At 47.0% G+C, this 11,942-nt stretch overlaps 1 pseudogene; it reads right to left on the bottom strand.

Annotated features, from left to right (window-relative positions):
* Nucleotides 1–881: 881 nt before the first annotated feature.
* On the bottom strand, nt 882–3,069 carry LOC127206237 (heat shock protein HSP 90-beta-like; annotated as a pseudogene).
* Nucleotides 3,070–11,942: the final 8,873 nt, after the last annotated feature.

The raw sequence follows: 11,942 nt of genomic DNA, 5'->3' as shown, positions 1-11,942 counted from the left end.
GCCTATAATTCATTTTAATGCTATGTTCACTGGTATTTTGCTTACATGTCTCTGTAAGGGTTTCAGAAGCCCTAGAGCAGGATTACAGACAGTTGTGAGCTGCCATGTGGCTGTGGGGAATTGAACTCTGATCCTCTGGAAGAGCAAGCAGTGCTTTTAGCCACTGTGCCATCTCTCCAGCCTCTCTAACTATCCTTATTTGTCTCTAGAATCATCTTTTTCATTTAAGTCCTCTTATGTGTAGAAATGGTGGATTTTGGGGTGGGCTTGTGACTGGTAATTCCCTTTGCCTGGATTCCCATCAGCCTATGAATTTAGCCAGTTCTGACTTTTCTAGGGATCTGGCTACATTCCTTCCTCTCCTGCCCTCTGCCCCTATAAGGAAAGCCTGGCCAGTGTTGATGTCTCTGGCCACATTGTGGCCATGATTCCCTGTCTAGTAAGACTAATGAAGCCGCCTCTGTGTCCCAGGCCTCCCTGAAGTCTCCACATGGTTTTGTTGTTTTCCAGACTCTTAGGGCCCTAGGAAGAGGACAGTCTTGGTGTCCAGAATTGCCTAGCTGTTCTGGCTAAGAGTACCTCTAAGGAGGCAACCATTGTGGTTACAGATCCAAGCAACATTCTTTTTGTTTTTTGTTTTTATTAACTGCATTTTCTTTATTGCATACTTTTAATTTTAGAACAAAATAAAACAAAACAAACAGAAGCCCACAATACACAGTACCCAACCCTGCTATTCTATGGGAGGGGATTTTCCTGCCTTAAGGCACAGGACATGATAGAAGAGACTCTTCTTGACATGAGCAGAGAGGCAGGTGGGCCAAGGATGCTAGGGAGCCACAGGGGAACTATACAGAGGGCATGGGCTTCCTGCAGGAGCATTAATCTACTTTTTCCATGCAAGAGGCATCCTCATCACCTTCAAGTTGGGTGGGTGGGGGGGCAGGAATCTCATCAAGAACAGCAGCAGCAGGCTCCTCTGTTGTTGCCTCATCTCTGTCAATGCCCAAGCCTAGCTTAATCATATGGTAGATATGGTTGGAGTGGGTTTGGGGATCCTCAAGTGAGAAACCAGAGGAGAGCAGAGCAGTTTTAGACACAGCACCACCAGGTCCTTGACAGCTTTGTCATTTTTGTCTGTCACAGCCTTCTGTTTCAGAGTCTCCACAATGGGGTGGTCAGGATTATCTCTAGGTGTTTTAGGGCCATCATATAGCCTATTGTAGAGTTGTCTCTCAGTGCATAGCCTTCATGATCCACTCCATCTTGGCTGTCCAGTCACAGGTGCTTGTCACAATGCAGCAGGGTGAAGAGACAAGCCTATTGGAGATTGTCACTTTTTCAACCTTCTTATCTGAGATCTCCTTCATGAGTTTGCAGAGATTCTCAGACTTTGCCTTGCTCTCGTCACTTTTTTGTTCTCTCCTTCATCCTCTGGTATCCCCAGGCTTTCCTTAGTCACCGAGACCAGGCTCTTTCCATCAAACTCCTTGAGCAGCTGCACGCAGCACTCATCAATAGGCCCAGTCCTGTACACCACCTCAAAGCCACGTTTCCGCACACGCTCCACAAAGGCAGAGTTGGCCACGTGCTCTTTGCTCTCATCACTGGTACAGTAGATGGACGTCTGTGTCTGCTTCATGTGAGACACATACTCTGACTGGGAAATCATCTCATCTGCAGACTTGAGAGCTGTGATAGTGGAGGAGTTCAGCGAGGCAGCAAAAGTTAGTGGAACCTTCATGGATTCCAAACGTTAAATTCTTGGGAGAATGCCTCACAAAATTTCTTGCAGTTCTCTTTGTCTTCCGCCAACTCAGAGATGAGCTCAAGGCACTTCTTGACGGTGTTTCTGTGGGGGACTCTCGGGATTTTCCTCTGCTGTAGCATTTCTTGGGAGATGCTCAGGGGCAGGTCCTCAGAGTCAACCACACTGTGGATAAAGGTGAGGTACTCAGGTACCAGCTCATCGCAGCTGTCCATGGTGAACACACCACGGACAGGCAGTTTTATATTGCCCTTCTTCTTGTTCTCAAAAAGGTCAAAAGGAACTTGCCGAGGAATGAAGAGAAACGCCTTGAACTCCAACTGACCTTCTACAGAGAATTGCTTGACTGCCAAGTGGTCTTCTCAGTCATTGGTGAGGCTCTTCTAGAAGTCACCATATTCCTCATGAGTGATGTCACCAGGGGTTCTGGTCCAAATAGGCTTCGTCTTATTCAGCTCTTCATGATCAATGTATTTCTCCTTAATCCCCTTTTGTTTTGTTTTTTTTCTTGTTGTTGTCTTTGCCACTGTCATCCTCCTTATCTGATGCCACATCTTCAATCTCAGGCTTCTCATCCGCATCCTTATCTTCTTCCTCTTTCTCAACTTCCTCTTCCTCTGCCTCATCATCACTGATCTCCTTCTCCTGTTCTTTCTCCAAATAGAGGGTGATGGGATAGTCTATGAACTGGGAGTGTTTTTTCATCACTTCCTTGAGTCTCCTCTCTTCTAAGTGCTCTGTCTGGTATTCTTTGAGGTAAAGAATCACCTAGGTACCCTGACCAATGGGCTCACCATGGTCTGCACAAACTGTGAAGGAGCCACCCGCAGAAGACACCCAGACAATACTGCTCATCACCATTGTGCTTTGTGATCACAATCACTTCCTCTGCCACTAGATAAGGAGAGTAGAAACCAACACCAAACTGCCAGATCGTGGAGATGTCTGCAGCAGCCTGGAGAGCCTCCATGGTGGCTTTTGTGCCAGACTTAGCAATGGTTCCCAACTTATTTATGAGGTGGGCCTTGGTCATGCCAAGGCCTCCACCAAAGTCAGCTTGTGCTCCTGAGGGTTAGAGATGATGTCAATTTTCAGCTCTTTGTCGCTGTCCAACTTGGAAGGATCTGTCAGGCTCTCATAACAAATCTTGTCCGAGGAATCAGAAGTGTTAGAGATCAATTCATGGAGAAAAATTTCCTTGTTTGAGTATAAAGTATTGATGATGGACAAGAGCTGAGCGATCTGTGCCTGAAAGGCAAAGTCTCTACCTCTTCCTTTCCATGATGCACTTCCTTAGGCATCTTGACAGAAAAGCCAAGTCCTAGTACAGAGTAGGGTGGGCCTGGACCACGGCCCCTAAGTTGCTCGGGAGGGATGACTCAAGAGCCCAAGCAGCATTCTTAAATCACCTACGTAAATAGTGTGTAGGGCTATGTACCTGGCTCTACTTTCTCCTGCCCCTCTAGGGGATCTGCTGTAATGGAGTGGGAGTTTTGTAGATGGCAGCAGCACTTGTGACTTCATAGGACCTGTTCAGGAAGCCAGACAAAAAGCCGGATGTCCTGTGAAAAGAGGACATTCGGGATGTGGGCCACCAAGCCAAGATTAGTTCTTCCTGCTTCCATCCCAATCGCAGAAATCCAGGCCAAAGGAGCTGTGGGCAGGAATCCAGGCCCAAGAAGCCTGCTAAAGCCATGGCTGGTGAGTGTCCAGGGCATGGACAATGAACCGAGGTTGACATTTTCAGTGACTCATACTGATGGGAAAAGGTCAGCGGGTAATAATGGCCTGAAGGAGTCAGAGCTGACTCAGCCACAGTGCTGGGGGCCTCCAGGACCTTAGAGGCGGATCCAAGGAGAGAACTCTATCTCTGTCAGTGAAATCGAGAGCCACAGCTTTGACAAATAGACTCCCATGAGGTGACCACATTGTACTCTGGAGCTCACAGTCCCTTAATGGGAAGCGGGTAGACTCTTTGATGAGGAGAGTGGTGTGGACAGTGGATTGGTATCCTGCTAACCTTAAATCCCTACAGAGTCAGAAACATCCCACGCCACCCCAGAATGAGCATTCCGAAGAGCGTCCCTCTGCCCTCTTGTTCAGTTGTGGGTTGGGCTCAGTACCTTTAAGGGTTGGGGGTATACAGCAGGGTAAGGGGACCAAGTGTTCATTGTTCCTCCCAGACGATGGGAGTACACATGTTGAATGGGATGTGTCTGTCTTTGGAGGCTTCAACGACGCCTCTATGAGCTCTCAGCAATGATAGAATCTACGGCCATAGCAATGCTGACTCCATAACAGCCGCAGATGAATCAAACCTCCAGTTGGGCTGTCTGCAGGCCCTGTCCCTCCTCTTGTAGGCCTGTTTGCTGAAGGGGGCGTAGTATCTGGGAAGTGAAGTTTCAGGGCTTTCCACACCTGCTTTTTCAGTCTCATCCCATCATCCCTGTCCTCCTACATCAGGAACCCAAGAATCCTTATCAATCTCTGCAGCCTGGGCCACTGATTTGGCCTCTCTGGGTTTACTTTCCTGTTCACTGTACTTCTCTGTAGGGTTTATATGCAGATCAGTTTGAGGAGTAATGTGTCCTTGGCACTCAGTGCAGCGCTAGAAAGTCATCAGTCTTATTGCTTAGCACTGTGGTCATCAGCATCTTACCTAGATCGCCCAATGTTAGCACACTTGTAGTAAGTACGTGTTTTTATATGTCCCTACATTGACATTCCAGTTTCGGACTCAAAACACCTAGATCTTCAAATGGCTGACACCAGGAAGCAAAGAGCACCAACATGGTGGCTGGAGTGTACCTGTCACGTTCAGAGCTAGAGCACTAGGCAATGAGTATCAAATCCTGAGCTGGTGTAGTACAGTTGTGTGAGGAACAAGGTGCATGGGACCACTCAGCTATCACTCAGCAAGCTACAGATCAGTCCTCTAGGGCTTGGGACATTCTCCAGGGCAGGTGACAGGATGCTAATGGAAAAAAAAAAACACATATGATACATTTGTGGTGAAGAATCCTATTCAGGAAACAGAGAGAGAGAGAGAGCAAAGAAATTCACTAGTGGTCATGAGACCATGACTTCTTACTTTGATTGCAAGTCAAAAGGCTTGGGGAATCCAAACCCCGCCTAGGTCTATGCAGCTCAGATTCCTAAAGAGCATAAACCTTTGGCATCTAAACTAGATAAATTATTAATTAACCAATAGGCCAGGGCATAGTTTTTGAGACAAGTTAGATATTTCTCCTGTTTAAACCTAGAAAGGGTGGCATGACACAAACCTACTAGTTGCTAAGAGCCAAAACAAAATACAAAAACCACGCTGGTACGGAAACCGACTAACTGTGACTACTTGAGAATTCACAGTGACGCAAGCTGATGACCCATATTGTTTCTTCTAAATTTCTCATTTTAGGATGAAACGTTATTTTGCTTATTTTATACAAAGAGGAAATGGAGACTTAAAGAGTTTGTCCAAAACCACAGTGGTTGATAAGGACAGGTGGGTTCTGCATCCACTCTTTCCAGCCTAGTGCACGCTGGATGCTCTTTTGTTCTACCCACTCCAGGGTGGCTCTGAGCTGGCCAAACAACTCCATGCAAAAGCACAGTGGCCAGGGTGTTTAGGGGGGGGGGTGAGGTAGGCCTGTGGACAGGGATTCTCATGTGCTCCCAAGAGTCCCGCCTCCTGGAATCCTGCAATGGAAGCATGCATGTCCTTGAGACCAGCAACTCAATCACTCATATTTCAAAGCCACCCCTGGGCCCCTTGACCAGATAGATGGCTTTTAAGGCGTCAATCCTACCCACTTTTCATCTTAGTAGGCATTGACATTTTTAAAAAGAGTATCGTTTTCCAAGCCAAAGTTTCAAAGTAGAGTGATGAAGATGGCTCCAACAAATAACGCCATCAGCCATGAGTCTGATGTGCCAAGAATAAAATGCTCTTCATAAAATGCTTTTCATTAAGCTTGGCCCTACGGTACGGTGCTATTACCTTCACACCTTCTGTGTGTAAAGAAGAAAACTGGTCTGAAGTCACATGGGTGGTTAGGCGGGGATGGGGAAGTGGGGGAAGTGAGGGATGTGGGGGAGGTGAGGGAGGTGGGGGAGGAGGGTCACTAGCAGAGGTCCCAGAGGGTCTACAGCCCTTGTACACTGAAAGACCATGTGTAGGTGGCAGGTGCGTTCATAGATGGGAGAGAAACAGGTGTGGGGTCCCGGGTGATTTCTCCTGGTCATTATTTGAAATGTTCTAACTGCGTCTGCTCCGCACAAAGGCTCCTGACTTTTACACTTTAGAAACGGGGGAGGTGGTGGGGGTGGGGTGGGGTGAGGGTGTATATTCAGGAAGCAGGAAACCTTTAAACCAAAGTAGATAGCATCAGCTTACTCCTGCCAGGCCTGGATGGTGGCCAGCCAGCCTCCAGGGAACAGCAGAGCCGCAAGGTCATGTGTAAAAGGAGTTAGCAGGGCGGGTTGTTCTGGCATATAAATTAACGATAAGGATGGCTATGATTATTTTACAGAAAAAAAAAAAAATGAGGCCAGAGAGGTTCGGCCAGGTCACCCAAGCTCACCGAGTTTGTAATGTGTGAAGCACCCAGATGTTACCGTTGCCTACAGAGAAGTAGAGGAGGCTCCCATCTCAAGCCATGCCGCAGTTACTACATCCTTCCCTCCAAAGCCCTCATCTTACCTCCCAGTAAACCTCAGAGCAGACACTACAGGTGTGACCAGGAGGCAATGCAGGTGCCACAGGACTGGATGGGTTCTCAGCCAGGCAGTAGCCTCTAAATTTAATTTCCCTAGATTTCTCAGTTCCAGCTTGCCTTTTGGTTCCTTGAATCTCTCAGTTTACTTAGAGCAGCGGTTCTCAACCTGTGCCTCATGATCTCTGGAGGGCGGGGGGAGTCACATATCAGGTGTCCTGCATATCAAATGTTTATGATTCATAACAGTGGCAAAATTACAGTTATGAGGGGGCCTTGAAATAATTTTATGGTTGGAGGTCACCACGACATGAGGGGACTGAGTGACCAGTTACAGCGTTAGGAAGGCTGACAGCCATTGGCTTAGAGTGAAGCGTTGTTCCCTAAGTAGCACAGTGGCCTCTCTGTGGAATGAAGGCTCCAACCAGACACTAAGGCACTGTCAGAAGTCAGTGTTTGCACTGTGCCATCCGCCATTACCAACTGTCCAGTAAAAATGAATTGTGATGGGGCTTCACTTTGTGCGCTTGCTGGAGCAGCATTTGCTGGTTGCTTCCTTGTGGTCCATTTTCCTTCTGTAGATGAGGGAGGCCTGAGGTTAATCTTGTAAAAAACCTCTTTCCCTGGGGTGCTTTAGGAGGAGCTGTCCCTGTCACCCTTGGCTTAGGGGACTCAAGCTCCTGCAGGACTTTCCCCGGCACTCCACTCTTTACTGGAACAGATGTGAGTCCTTAGCTCCTGTGGCTTTAAACCAAGTAGGGATCCTAGCTTCTGCTAAGGAAACCCAGATTCCTATTCCCTGGACTGTGGGGTGAAGGAGACTCTCACCTTGGTGGTGGTGGCAGTAGAACTTGGTGATGTGGCTGAACCGTTATACCAAGGCGCTCTTAGAGCCTTGTTTCTCTTTGCTTTACCTTATACCAGCCAGTCGTGTTTGAGTTCTGAGCCCATCTCCTCCCCTGTCAGACTGGGCCTCGGCCTTGCAGGCAGCTTCCATGCTCAATTCTTCTGCACCATTTTCATATCTGCTAACCCTGGGCTTTGCTCACACTATGGCTCCGCTAATGTGTTTTGAATGAATAAGCCAAACACACTTAGCAAAATTAAAAAAAAAAAACACTTAATTAACTCTGTGCAGCTGTGAAATCAGCTTGTGTTGATATTGCTCATATAATTTCCCTTGGTGCACAAAAATATTTTCATGCCTAGACACATGAACGTGGCCTGCCAGGATGAAGCTGGGATGCCGGAGTTCTCTGGCTCACATGGCATGCTGCAGGTAGGGGCTGCGGGATTTAGGTGAGGTTTGGTAACTGTATCATGCCTCCAAAAGGAACCATTGTGGCCCTGCCAGCAAGCACTTCAAGGACGATTCAGAGAAGGCTTTAAGTGGTTTTGAAATTTAGTTTGTGGATTCTTTTCCTTTTGGGGAGTTGTCTTGTAAAAAAAAAAATTATTGAGAAATTCTTAAGATTTTCCATATAATTAGGTGAATTAAATATTTAGAGTATATTACTATGATGTAAGCCGTTTACTCACATTTAGCGTCTAATTTTACTGAACAATGCAATTTATGTGGTATCTGTCACTGAGGCATGCCAATGGCTTTGTAGCTTTTTTTTTTTTTTTTTTGTATCAAGGGCTGAAATTTTGATGCCTTAAAAGTCTGTCACCTTCATTGGAACACAGTGATTCTGGCCCAGAACTGCTCTAAGAGGACAGTTAGTCTCCATAATCCTCTAATTGTGATTATCATAAATCCATGATACTGTGGAGATTCCAGATGTGAATCTAGTCATACCTTGACATTCTTGGTACTTATAATCTGTGGCATTCACCAGAAGCCCTCAAGGAGTACAGAAGGCAACAGCTTGGACTGTAGCACCTTCCTTGTCCTCTGGCGTAGCTTCCTTTATACAGCTGTATCCATCATTCAGTCAGCATCTACTGAGGTGATTGGCAGGAGTTCAGGGCTCAGCACCAGTGACCAGTCAAGAAACGTGCTGTAAAGATCCATTTCTTCTCTACCTGGTGGATGACTGATGTAGAGTGCTGTGGAAGCTGGACAGAGACTGCATGGGAAGATGATGTAACAGCCAGGGCAGCGCCTGCAAACAGCCGCCCAGCATATGTTCATGGCGGGCTGGATGAGTTGTCATGTCATGCTGTAACAGCAGCTCCTTTCTTTTTTTACACCATCACAAACTGACGTGCAGAGTGAATGCCACAGATGCTCAGGCAGGAATTCTCCAGCCCTATTTTTTGTCAGCTATGTTTCACGTGGCATTTCACATCCACACTATGGAGCGGCACCACTAAGTACCTGAGGAAGGGGACAAGAATGGCAGAGTGTTCCCGACCCGCGGGTTCAGTTATTCGTGGAGTGGCGAGGAGGGTCGCAACCTGTGAATAAAGAATGGACAAAAGAAAGGCACGAGCCCAGGAAAACTTTGCTTATCGAGGGCCGTTTATTGTAAGGGGGTATCCAAATTTATAGTAAGCTTTTGAAAGGGTGGGAGGGTGGGAAGGAATGCAGTGGAAAGTTACAAAATCTTCTGGGCCAGGCCCAAGGACAGCAGGTGTGGAGTGGGGCGATTATACAGAAGTCTCGATACACCGAATGTTCTCTTTCTCAAGGTCAGGCTGGATCTTTGTGGTAGCCAGGCAGAATAATTGTCTCAAGTATGCAGACAGCTGTGGCTTTCAGCCAGCAGGGCCTCTCAGCCACTGGGGCAGGTCAGGCAAGGTCCTATGGCTCCTGACAGCAGAGAGTGACACATAGCATATGTGGTATACCATCCATGGTGTCCCTTAGTGGTCACCCAACATAACCGCACCCGCAGATGACTTGTCTGCAGCAATGGAACACGAGAGAGAATGGGATTTTCAGTCCTGTTCTGAATTTTTCCAAAGATCTGGTTGATCCGTGCTTTACTTAAGCTAAAGATTCTGGAAGCAAAAGCACACATGGCCCTCACCTCAGAGAGCTCACCTCTTCAGAGATGCTAACTAAATGCACACAGAAGAGCAGCAAACAAAGCAGGCATGGATAAGTGTAGAAGTTTATGCAACAACTTGCCATGGCCATCAAGATGGTAGAAGAGGCCAAATGCCATGACCTTTCCAGCTCTGGGGTTGCCCTGACTGTGGTAATGGGCAATAAAAAGCAAGACAAATATGTAGAAAATCAGGGATCAAGTGGGCTGTGTGTTCTGATAGAGACACACCAGAAACCCAGGAATCTTAGCATCTGAGGAGGTGGGTTCATTGTACACAAAAGAACTAGGAGGCAGGTTAGCCAATTGGTACTCGATGGTCTCAAGCTATAGTCATCAGGGAGGAGAAAACACTGATTGATAATTTCTGTACATGGTACCAACATCTGTACCCTGGGGAAGGCCTTGTCATTCCCATGGGTCTGAGGCATTGGGTTCTTGATATGCTGTGCTCATGTTATACATCATGCATGCATGCATGCATGCATACATACATACATACATACATACATACATACATAAAGTCTGATCCCTACAGACAAGGGAGAGTTGCAGGACGGCATAGTTTTTAAAAGATGGCTTTTGAAAGCATGTGTGGGAGGGCAGTAAAGGTGAGCCTGTGTTGGAGGCTTCACTTGGCCTCCTCTGTAGAATGTTGTGGCTCCTGCCATCATCGTATTTTCAAAGCTATTTGCTGCTGTGGAAAATCACCACTCAGTGCAGTCAACAGCATCACAGTCCGACTTAAGCTTCAGTTCCATCCAATACTGTGTGTTTGGCACATTCATCCCGCATGGCCAGACATTATCACCCCTGGTAACATAACCCTGTACATCAGGGAGCTTGTAAATAAACAAACCCTTACATTCCACATCAAGCCTCCGACAGAAACTTGTGGCTTGTACTGCAAGGTTAAAAATTCCCCACGGGTACTCAGTGAACTTGCTCGCTGGAACTGCTGCAGGAAAAGGACACCAGCCATGAGCATGTGCCATGGACTGCCCAACCCCCTGCAAGGACTCTTAGGCCTGAAACTGGAATGTCTGAGGAGAAACAAAATGATGAAGATGCTGCTTCTAAGTCCCAGCATCCTGCTCGTCTAGGTGAAGAGGGGCTCAGTCCGTCTTGGTCTGCTGAGACCGTGAGGAGCAAGAAGAGGTCAGAGAGGAATCCCTCTTTTAATTTGAATTCTAGATAACTGCTCCAGCAAGCAATCATCAAAAGCCAGCTCCATTTCTAGGATACCTCATGGTTTGTTGTATTGCCTCATTGCTGCCAAGTCATGGTACTGTGGGGTGTCTGTGTGCCCTATTTCCTTTTTTAAAAAAAGATTTATTTATTATGTATACAGTGCTCTGCCTGCATGTACACCTGCAGGCCAGAAGAAGGCATCAGATCACACTATAGATAGTAGTGAGCCACCATGTGGTTGCTGGGAATTGAACCTGGAACCTCTGGAAGAGCAGTCAGTGCTCTTAACCTCTGAGCCATGTCTCCAGCCCCCTATTTCCTTTTAAGATGAGCAAAACAAATGTTAAGAGAAACTATCTTTATTCAGAGTCATGTGGTTAAGTGCATTTCCCCATCTGACCAATGAGATTTGAGAACAAATCAGAGACTCCCATCTGCATAGCCATCCGCAAGATACTGCTTATCACGACTGAACGTTTCCTGTGCCTGCGGCTTTCTGAAATGCATCATAGTAAGCCACAGAAGGCAGTGGTCTATAGTGTTAGAATCTATGAGGAATGGAGCTGCAGACCTAAGGTCACGTTGCTTTGCGTAGGTGGGAAAGCAGTTCCCTAGTGGAGTATTCTAGTACCTCCTCAGTTGTGTGAGATGGAGGCTGGCTTTTACTTTCATGTTTTTATTGGCTATGGGAGTCTTCCAATTAATTTGTCTGGTTTGAGGTTTTTATGTTGGAGGAACTAAGAAAAATAAAGAAAAAGAACCTTTACCAAAACAGTTGCTTATTTTTGCTAAAGCGTTAATCTCCCTGAGCTGTCTTAGTGACCAAAATTTCTACCATTATCCATTTTTCACGTGAGAACTACTTGAAAAGCTGGGAGCTCCTGGAAAACACCTCTAACCCACATCGCCGTGGCTTAGGAGCCCAGACTATCTGGCTCCTACCTTGGGAGCTCTGAGTGGCACGGGGCCAGAAATGAGGTTGGCACTATAGAGGAAGCTGGGAGCTAGCCAGGACAGGTTGTCTCAGGTGAGACCTGAGAGGCAGAGCATTTTAGGAGGCAGTGGAAGAAGGCAGGCCCAACGAAGGGACTCTCACATTTCTGAGGGCTGGTTCCCATGCCTGGAGGGAGCAAATTGGATAGGCAGAATGGCAGCTTCCAAGGGCCTTGTAGTCTCAGGCATCCTCCGATCAGACCGGAGTGTTCTACCATGAACGGCAGAAGTTGGGGCATTTAAGAACATCTTTTTCTGGCTTCAGGTAACATCACAGTT

The sequence above is a fragment of the Acomys russatus genome, chromosome 23 (genome assembly GCF_903995435.1).
Source record: "Acomys russatus chromosome 23, mAcoRus1.1, whole genome shotgun sequence".
NCBI classification, from domain to species: Eukaryota; Metazoa; Chordata; class Mammalia; order Rodentia; family Muridae; genus Acomys; species Acomys russatus.
This window is presented reverse-complemented; position numbering and strand designations above follow the sequence as displayed.